We start from the raw sequence: 11423 nt of genomic DNA, 5'->3' as shown, positions 1-11423 counted from the left end.
GATTACCTTCAGCAAACCTATTAAGACGTTTTGCCAGAAGACGTTCAAAAACTTTAGATAATATGGGAGTTATGGAAATTGGGCGGTAATCAGTGGGACTTGAGCTACCACAAACACATTTACATAGAGGAGTAACATTACCAATTCTCCAACTAGTGCTAAAAGCTCCTCTTCTTGCTAACTTGCGCAAAATAACAGATAACTTTGGAGCTAAGAAATCTGCTGTCTTTATAAAAAACAAAGGAAAAATACCCTTTGGGTCTACACCTCCATAAGCATCAAGGTCCATTAACAGAGCTTTAATCTCACGAGATCGAAAAGCTAAACTAGTTAGTTTAGCCTCAAGAAAACAGGAATGAGGAAGTTCAAGTTTTTCATTACTCTGTTTACTGTCAAAAACATCAGCCAAAAGGGTTGCCTTTTCCTTTGGACAGTGAGTGACTGAGCCATCTAGTTTAAGTAAAGGAGGAACTGTTGCATCTACACCAAAGAGTGCAGATTTAAGGGTAGACCACCATTTATGTTCCTGAGTTGTACCAGAAAGTGTTTCTTTTATGGTTAAATTGTACTCCTTTTCAGTTGAGGCATAAACTCTCTGAGCAAAAGCTCGAAGCTGAGTATAGTTGTTCCAGGTCAAATCTGATCTGTTACCCTTCCAAAGTTGATAGGCCTCCTGCTTCTCCAAAAAAAGCACGTCTACAATCATCATTGAACCACGGTTTGTTCTTCACTCGGTACCTTAGCACACGAGAAGGGATACGCCTATCAATTATGTTGACTAGATTCTCATTCAAAGGGACAACAGGATCTACACTATTATATAATTGTGACCAATTCAAGCACAAAAGATCATGTAAAATCCCATTCCAGTCTGCTTGGGATTTCATATAAATTTTACAAGAATATGATATATCAGGGACAGGCTGCTCAGTCTTCACTAATAATGAAATCAAGGCATGATCAGATGTCCCGACTGGAGTACCAACCTTACCAGTTATAACGCCAGGGGAGTCAGTGTATACAAGGTCCAAGCAATTACCAGACCTGTGAGTAGCTTCATTTATGATTTGCTCACAGCCTGATTCAGAGGCAAAGTCTAAAGCTCTTAAGCCATGGCGATCGGTAGGAGAGATAGAACTTAACCACTCCCTATGGTGAGCATTAAAATCACCAACAAAGACAAAAGAAGCCTTTCTATCATCTTCTTGTATCTTAGCCATAATGGTAAGAAGACAATCGAAGATAGAATCATCCATGTCTGGATTCCGGTAGATCGAACATAAATAAAAGTTGTTATGCCTGCCACAAACTTTTATTACCTGAATCTCATGACATCCACATTGATAGCAGGACTTATGAGAAGCAGGGTACTCTGTCCTAATATACACCGCCATTCCCCTGGCCCTAGGGATGGTATCACGTTTCAACATTATTGGCTTCTTAAAACCAGTTATAAGGAGCTCAGATGAGTGCCTCATATTAGAAACCAAAGTTTCTGAGCACAAACACCTGCCAAAACACCTGAAAGAATCGAGAGCTTTTAGGCAATCAGGAAAGAAATGAAAGAAGCTTCCACTTTAAAAAGTTGTCAAATAGGAATAAAATTTTCATAATTCGGTTAAATTTAACTGACAGATAAATTAAATCTGCCAGACGGACCAAATGAGTCTCGCTGATGAAAATGGTGATGTCAAATATCTAGACCTGTCCCACACCGACTTTTAAAAGAAACGAATCACTTTCCTGGCTCCATACTTAACACAATCCTTGCATCCATTAAGAAAACTTTCCTACTCGCCCTCCGCAATCATCGACACCCTCCATATAGGAACTTCATCTATATTATCATAAAGCTTTCTCAGGTTCGTGTATACCACATATAGTTTCTTCTCTGTAATACTACCATATTCAAAATTCAAACTTGGTCAAAAGTGAAAATCATTCCTCTTAGTCCTTTGAAACCTTTCTCTCATCCAGATATACCTTACACACCTTGGTCAACCGCTCAACCAAATTTTCACCACGGTACCGCAGTATCTCACTTGTGATCCCACCAACTCTTATTGGCATGCCATTCTTCTACTTCTTAATTATATTCCTCATCTCTTCAACTATCAATTCGTCATTTAGCAACTCATCAAAATACTCTGTACACTGATACAGGCATTTATTCTCTTTGTACAGCACCTCCCCATTTGTATCTTGCTTGATTATTAACCTTTTATCTTTAGAATTACTTCCCTACAGCATAAAATCTTGCTGAAATACTCGCTCGTATATACCATTTTACTCTATGTTTAATGAGGGCCGTCTTAGCTCTCTTACTTTATTATTGACTAATTCATTCATAAACACATATCTATCTCTCTCTCTCTCTCTCTCTCTCTCTCTATATATATATATATATATATATATATATATATATATATATATATATATCCATATATATACATATATATACATATATATATATTTTATATATATATATATATATATATATATATATATATATATATATATATATAAGAGAGAGAGAGAGAGAGAGAGAGAGAGAGAGAGAGAGAGAGAGAGAGAGAGAGAGAGAGAGAGTAAGTCTATCACCTACGGACGTATGTAAATTCAAACTATATACTTTATATACTTGAATAAGGTGTCTCTGGATGGTATTACATTCAGGTATGGGTTGGTAGCTTCATGATCAAATTAGCAGTGACTATCACCCACTTGAGCTGACTAACCTTCAAGCTAGTACAATGGTAACGCGTTAGCCTTGCATTTGTATGGATGGCAGATCGAGTCTCACCTCAGCTCATGGGTTTAAGTTGTTTACTAGGGAGGTTACTGCTGTGGGTGGGCACCACAGTGTAGGGCTTGGTTTACCCAGCTAACGATCTGATTAATATCTCTTCACGTGAAAGTGGAACTGAAACGTGACATAAAAGGCATAAATCCCTGCTTAGATCAAAATTGTCTTAAAGGGTCTAAATATCTCCTAGAAATAGACATGAACCTTCCATAGAGCCATGAAATGTGCATGCAGAAAATATTTCAGATACCCACAAGCACATTATTCAGGAATGCTGACGTATTGCGAAATCCGTTCATCAAAGGAATGTTTTGATTACCGACGCTCGTAATTAGCTATCGTTTTTAGCTCCTCGTTCCCTGTCACGGCCTCGTGTTTATTTTAACAAACTTCTCTCCTATCAAGCAATGCAAGAGACTTTAAAAACAGGCGCCTGTGATTTCATCCCGCGTGGGGCAAAGATCTTTGTCACATTTCGCGCCCTTATCACCCACGTTAATCCTGACGGATCTTACATGTTTTAAGGAGATGCCTGTTGAGGGTTCAACTTTCTTTCTTTCCTTTTTCCTTTCTGGGAGTTATTCGATATTCGTATTGACAGAAATATGACTAGAAATGCAGGATGAATGGATTTGTAGTACTTAGATCAGAATAAGGATTCGTTCTTCTTGAGGATTTTATAGATGCAGATATTCTAAACCAAATGATAAGTCCTGTGGTGTAATGGTATCGCTGACCCAGTGTTAAACAACCAAGGCTAAGATAATACTCGAAGTGTGCGTGGGTAAGGTTTGGCAAACATGTGCTTTTACTCGATGAGAGAGAGAGAGAGAGAGAGAGAGAGAGAGAGAGAGAGAGAGAGAGAGAGAGAGAGAGAGAGAGAGAGAGAAAATAACTTTGCTTATATAAACTTTCAAGCAGCTCATACCTATATAAAGAAAACACACACACACACACACACACACACACACACATATATATATATATATATATATATATATATATATATATATATATATATATATATATATATATATATACATGTATGCATATATATATATATTATATATATATATATACAAATATATATAATTATATATATATATATATATATATATATATATATATATATATATATATATATATATATATATATTATGAAATATACTATAATAAACACACTTTGCCTTAATTTGTATAACTATGAAGAAGAACTGGAAGTTATGCAAAATTTGGACATTTTATCTATTCATACTTTTCTAGGCCTTCCCTCCTCCCCCCCTTCCAAATACTACTTACCATAATCCATTCTTTCAACATGGCCAAACCACTTGAAAACAATCTGATCCATCTTCTCTCATTTACACTGATGTTTATACCACTTCTACAAATATCCACATTCCAAAGCTCTTACGCCCTATGTACATTAGGCTACTACACATACACAAGCAGTTCACTTAAAAGAAAATTAAGATATTGGTAAAAAGATAAGGAAGAATATATGCGTATATACACCTTCATATATATGCGCATACACGTACACATAATATATATATGAACATATATGAATATACATACATGCAGTACATACAGACATGCATATATATATATATATATATATATATATATATATATATATATATATATATATATATATATTTATACATATATATATATACATATATGTGTGTATATATATATATATATATATATATATATATATATATATATACATATATATACATATATGTGTGTATATATGTAGATATATATATATATATATATATATATATATATATATATATATATATATATAATTATATATAGATATAAATATATCTATGTATATATATACATATATACATACTGTATATATATATATATATATATATATATATATATATATATATATATATATATATATATATATATATATATAAAACAAGCTACAGAGGTTCTGATATTGGTAGTGATCACCATCTCCTCATTGACACACTGAAATGAAAACTGAAAGCACTCAACAGAAATGTAGATAGAACACCTAGGTTCGATACAACCAAGTTTCTAAAATATGAGCACAGACAAATATTTGCAATTGAATGTAGGAATTAATTTGCTGTCTTAGAGACTTTCAGAAACGAAGAGCAGAAAATGAAAAAAAAAATGGTGTGATATTAAGAACATATCTCAGTCAGTTGGAAGTGAAGTTTTGGTACAAGGAGAAAACCATGGATATCAGATGACACTTGGCATACTATAAAAAAGACAAAGACAAAAGTTGATTGTTGAAAATTTTCAAGGGAGTAATAAAAATTACCAGGTAGAGCATAATTATTCCAGTATTGATAGTGAGGTCAAAAGAAAAGCCAGGAATGACCAGAGAGAATATTTCGACAGGAAAGTAGATGAGGCTGACAAAGCTATGAATTCAGGGAGTGGCTATGGTGTAAGAATTGCTCATAGAATTATTAATGAAATCTCGACTGGGACAAAGAAAAAGCATATACCCATCAAAAAGAGAGGTGGATCTGTTATAACAACAGCGGATGAAGAAAGGCAACGTTGGATGGAACATAATGTCATGCATAGGAGATATGAAGGGAATGATTTGATAGGTATACCTGAAGCTGATGAAGACCATGCTGTACCCCTGAATGAATTTAGTGTGTTTGAAGTCAAAGATATCATTAAAAAAAACTCAGGAGAGAATAACCGCTGAGATTATATTGCCCGAAAATGAAGGGATCCCCAGCATACTTACAAGATTACTTCGTAGAATATGGCGTGAAGAGGCAAAACCTGATGAATGGGAGTTAGGAGTGTTGGTGGAAATGGCAAAAAAAAGGAGACCTGACTGATTGCAATAATCATTGTGGCATCACACTTACGTTAGTTGTCATAACAATATGTAGTATGCATATTTTTAAGACTAGGGAGAAAGATTGATTAAAATCCGAGAGATGAACAAGCAGAATTTAGAAAAGGTAGAAGTTAACCTGATCAAATTTTCATTTTAAGACATGTACAGCAATGTGTAAAATATAGAAATGCACCTTTGATGGCATTTGTGGACTATGAGAAAGCCTCTGATAGTGTGCACTGGCCAATTTTGTGAAGAGTCCTGCATTACTATGGAGTTCCTCTTAAATATGTAAATTTTATTAAGTCTGTTCATATTGATAGCAAGTGCAAAGTTAATGTTATTGGAGTCCTATCAAATGAATTTTCAGTGAACAGCGGAGTGCTCTAAGGGAATGTGTTGTCACTTATGTTGTTTATTCTCCTCGTGGATTTTGTAATGTGTAGAGCAGTTCGAGATGATGGAGAATGATTGGACTCGATAGGTAATAGGAATTAGCTGACCCAGAGTATGCCGATGACACTGTTCTTATTAGCAGAACACCACAAGATTGGCAACGCTTGCTTACCAGAATGCATGAAATATCACAGGAGGTTGGGCTCAAGATGAATAGAAGAAAGACAGAGATTCTGAGAAAGGAGTTTGCAATGGAAGTTGAAATATCATTGAAAGGATAAATGATCAATGAGGTGAAATCATTCAAATAATTAGGAACTACAGGGTCATTAAAATTGGAGTTTAGTGGAAGATTGAAAATTCAAATCAGACAATGGCTAGGTTAAGTAAAATTTGGAAATCAAATTGCCTGAAATTACATATAAAAAACCTGCTATATATCAGTTTAGTGAGATCGGTTTGAATGTATGGACATGAATCATGGTATGACAATGAAAAAATTTCCAATAGATTTGAGAACAAAACCACTCAAAGGAATATTGGGAGTTAAATGGCAGGATAGGATCAGAAATGAAACTGTAAAAGAGATTACTCGAGAGCCATATGTGGATGAGATCATGGTGAGGGGTAGATGGAGGTGGTTTGGGAAAGCTCTTCGCATTCCCCAAAAGAGATTAGTTCACCAAATGTTTAACTGGGCTCCACAAGGTACTACAAGAGTTGGAAGACCCAAACCTATATGGCTGAGGACTATGAGGCGTGAAGCTGGAGATGATGGATGGTGAAGTATTGAATTAAAAGTCCTAGATAGAGACGACTGGCGAAACCTAAAAAAGGCTCTTTGCGTCAATAGGCGTGGGAGGAGATGATGATAATGATGATGATATAAATATATGTATATATATATATATATATATATATATATATATACGATAAAAATATATATACATACATACTATACGAGTATATATATATATATATATATATATATATACATATATATATATATATATATATATATATATATATATATATATATACACTCGTATAGTATGTATGTATATATATTTCTATCATATATATATATATATATATATATAGCTTAATTCAAATATATAAAAGAAAATAATATGATTCGAGATGCTCTTTCTTAGAATTTGGTGACGGTCACTTATCAAAGACGAATCTATTTATTCGAAAGAGAAGTGACAAGATCTTGGCATTGGGAGACAGGAACGGAGAGAGGCACTGACAAGAGCGACCTGGTGACAATTGAGTATTATTGAGAGAGAGAGAGAGAGAGAGAGAGAGAGAGAGAGAGAGAGAGAGAGAGAGAGAGAGAGAGTTTGCTTCTACCTTCACTGGAATGATTTCATTTACTTATTTATTTTTTTTGTTACAGTATATCTGAGGTTGCGTGTAGATTGCTCTCTCTCTCTCTCTCTCTCTCTCTCTCTCTCTCTCTCTCTCTCTCTCTCTCTCTCTCTCTCTCTCTCTCTCTCTCTCTCCATGTATTTTCATTTGCAGTTATATGCAGGGATAAGAGTGTTGTCCATCAGATAATAATCTCAAGTTACTATTATGTATAGCCTTATCATGCCAGTGTGAAATATTCATAAGAAAATATATTTACCTAGGAAATGCTAAGCTAAATATATTCTAAGTTAGCATAGTTTTCTCTCTATAGTTGCGTGTCAGTTGACAAAACTGAAGTTGAAGTTGAGGAATGATTTACGATTGAAAAATTGGCTAGGTGGAATTTTCTGCCGAGATAACTTCGCAGTGTATTTTTTTCTATATTCTAATTTTGACTAGAAGTTTCTAATTTTTCCTCTCCTGTACGTTATCACGAAAAGCCTTTTTATTTTATAATTTGCAATGAAAGGTCTTAATATATATATCGTTCTAATTATTATTTTCAATTTATATTAATTTAAAGTAAGTTTAATTCAAAGAAAATCTCCCTCTTTACATATATTATACATAAAACAAACTCTTAGTAATCATGTATAGCCAGATCACCTTTCTCATCTATAAATGAGTCATCATCGATAGCCACTACCTCGTGATAATGGTTAAAAATATAATCATATCCTTAATAGATAAAACATTGTCTTTATAAAGTTAAAAAAAACTGCGCCAAAACTGCAACGTGAAAATTTCTCCCTCACTACATCCAAACTTGGAAGGATCCCATCTTACGACGTGTGCTATTAATACAAGTCGAATGAGCGAGTATCAAAGGATAGCGCTCACATCCCAATTCTTTCTTGGCATTTGCCCATAAATGGCACGGCCAACACCACCCCTGAAACCATATTTCTACCCCCATTAGCGATTCAAGTCTGCTGTAAACGTCAGAGTAACTTTGGCACGGCTTCTATATGTGTCAGGAATTGCCCTCTCCCTTAACGAGCCTTTCAGGCACGCACGTCTCATGGAACCCGCGAGCGTTTCTTTCGACGGAAAAGTGGCCCGGATCCTCTTAAGGGGAGAAAACTCAGGTTAATTTACGCGGCGAGAGGGCTCGTGGTCCCTGCCAGGGGCTGTGGGATATCCATTACCTTCGCTCGTAACTTTTGGTGTAAATTTCTTAAATGTTCCGAGTTACTTTGTGCGTAAATAACATTATATATATTGCAATTGTTCGGTCATATCATCATCTCAAGTAGATTTAGTTCCACGCGAGAGAATCTGCTCCTACATAGGGAATCAAATACTTTTCTTCAGTCCGAGATCTTTATTATGGTCAGAGCAAATCGTGAGGATAAGGCTGTTGGGTCTCTCGTGTCTTGTCCGAATCATAGGCTAGGACGCATGAACTAGTTTAGATATATTACCGCTCTGAAAGTAATCTATTTTCCGTTAATCATTTATTGATCTTTATTACTCTTACATTGCTCATCCGGAGTAATATGAAGTCAACCATATAATCTAGACATTCTAGACTGAGCGAGACATTGAAGTACCATTGTTAAAGATCAAATTTACTATCGCTACTTGCACTCACTAAGACCTTGCTCTAGGCATGTCAGTTTCTATTGCCTTTAATCTTTATGATCAGCGCTGACATTAACCATGAAATACTTCTTCTTTAACAGTAAGAGAATCTGACAAGAGCGATAGCACCACGCCTGACGTACATTTTACTGCTCGAGTTTACGCCCACGATGGACTTCTGTTTTTGTTAAGGTGTTGCTGATTAACCTTTGATGGAGAGGGCACGCTCTGGTTTGAGCCTCCCCCCCCCCCCCCCCTCTCTCTCTCTCTCTCTCTCTCTCTCTCTCTCTCTCTCTCTCTCTCTAGAAATTATTAAAATTCAAAATATTTAGTATTTCGTTATATCTTTCTCTCTTTACCAGGTAAGAATATTACTATTATTATTACTAGCTAAGCTACAACCCTAGTTGGAAAAGCAGGATGCTATAATCCCTGTAAGAGCTCCAAAAGGGGAAATAGACCATTGAGGAAAGAAAATAAGGAAACAGAATAGTGTGCTCGAGTGTGCACTCAAGTAAGAGAACTCTAATCCTAGAAAGTGCAAGAATATGGTAAAGAGGTTATGGCACTACCCAAGACAATGGTTTTATTTTGGTGTGCCCTTCTTTTTAAAAAAACTGCTTACCATAACTAAAGAGTGTCTTCTATCCTTACCAACTGGAAATTAGCAACTGAACAATAACAGTGCAGCAGTAACCCCTAGTGAGAAAAAGAATCTTTATGGTTATCTTAGTGTTGTCAGGTGCATGGGGAAAGGGAGAATGTAGTAACAATAGACCAGACTATCAGGTGTATATGTAGGCAAAGAAAAAAATGACCTGTAACCACAGAGGGAGTCAATGTGGTGCTATCCGGTCAGTCAAGGGTCTCTAACTCTCTACCAGTAATATCTCAATGGGTGGGCTGGTACCTTGGCCGATCTACTACTTACTAAAATGGCTATCATCATCATCATAACCATCGCCTCCTAATCCTATTGACGTAAAGGTCCACGGTAGGATTTCATCAGTCGTATCTATCTTGAGCTTTTACATCAATACTTCTCCATTCATCATCTCCTACTTCACGCTTCATAGTCCTCAGCCATGTAGGCTTGAATTTTCCAACTCTTCTAGTGCCCACTTGAAAGTTTGGTGAACTAATCTCTCTTAGGGAGTGCGAAGAGCATGCCTAAATCATCTCCATCTACCTCTCACCATGATCTCGTCCACATATGGCACTCGAGTAATCTCTCTTATTGTTTCATTTCTAATCCTTTCCTGCCACTCAACTCCCGATATTCTTCTGAGGGCCTTGTTTTCAAATCTACAAAATCTGTTGGATAATCTATCATTGTCATACCATGACTCATTTCCATACAGTAACACCGATCTCGCTAAACTGATAATAGCCTGATCATTATATGTTATTTCAGGCGATATGATTTCCAAATTTTACTTAACCTAGCCATTGTCTGATTTGCTTTTTTCAATCTTTCATTAAACTTAAATTCTAAAGCTCCTGTATTAGAGATCATAGTTCCTAATTATTTAAATGATTCCACCTTATCAATTCCTTCTCCTTCTAATGATATTTCATCTTCCAGTGCACACATTCTCATCATTTCTGTCTTTCTTCTCTCTATATTTAGCCCAACGTCATATGATATTTCCTGCATTCTGGTAAGAAAGGTTTGCAAGTCCTGTGGTGTTCTGCTCATAAGGACAGCGTCATCAGCATACTCTAGGTCAGCTAATTTCCTGTTACCAATCCAGTCCAATCCTTCTCAACCATCCCCAACTGTTTTATGTATTAAAAAATCCATGAGGAGGATAAACAACATAAGTGACAACACATTTCTTTGGAGTACTCCACTCTTCACTGGAAATTTATCTGATAGGACTCCACTAACATTAACTTTGCACTTGCTATGCTCATGAACATATTTAAGAGGAACTCCATAATAATGCAGATCTCTCCCCAAAATTGGCAGTAACTTCATAGAGATTTAAGGGGACATTTCATCCATACCCAATGTTCTCGGTACGCCACCAAGTTGCTCATCCGCTTATGTAACTGTTGGAAAATTTGGATTGCTAAGATATACCGCCTATATATAATTTATATATATATATATATATATATATATATATATATATATATATATATATATATATATATATATATATATATATATGAATAAATATATGTAAATACATATATACAAATACATACGTATACATATATATAAATATATATATACATATATATATATATATATATATATATATATATGAATAAATATATATAAATACATATATATACATATATATATATATATATATATATATATATATATATATATATATATGAATAAATATA

This window comes from Palaemon carinicauda, chromosome 31 (assembly GCF_036898095.1).
Source record: "Palaemon carinicauda isolate YSFRI2023 chromosome 31, ASM3689809v2, whole genome shotgun sequence".
In the NCBI taxonomy this organism is placed as follows: Eukaryota; Metazoa; Arthropoda; class Malacostraca; order Decapoda; family Palaemonidae; genus Palaemon; species Palaemon carinicauda.
The sequence above is the reverse complement of the archived record's forward strand: the minus strand, read 5'-3'. Positions refer to the sequence as shown.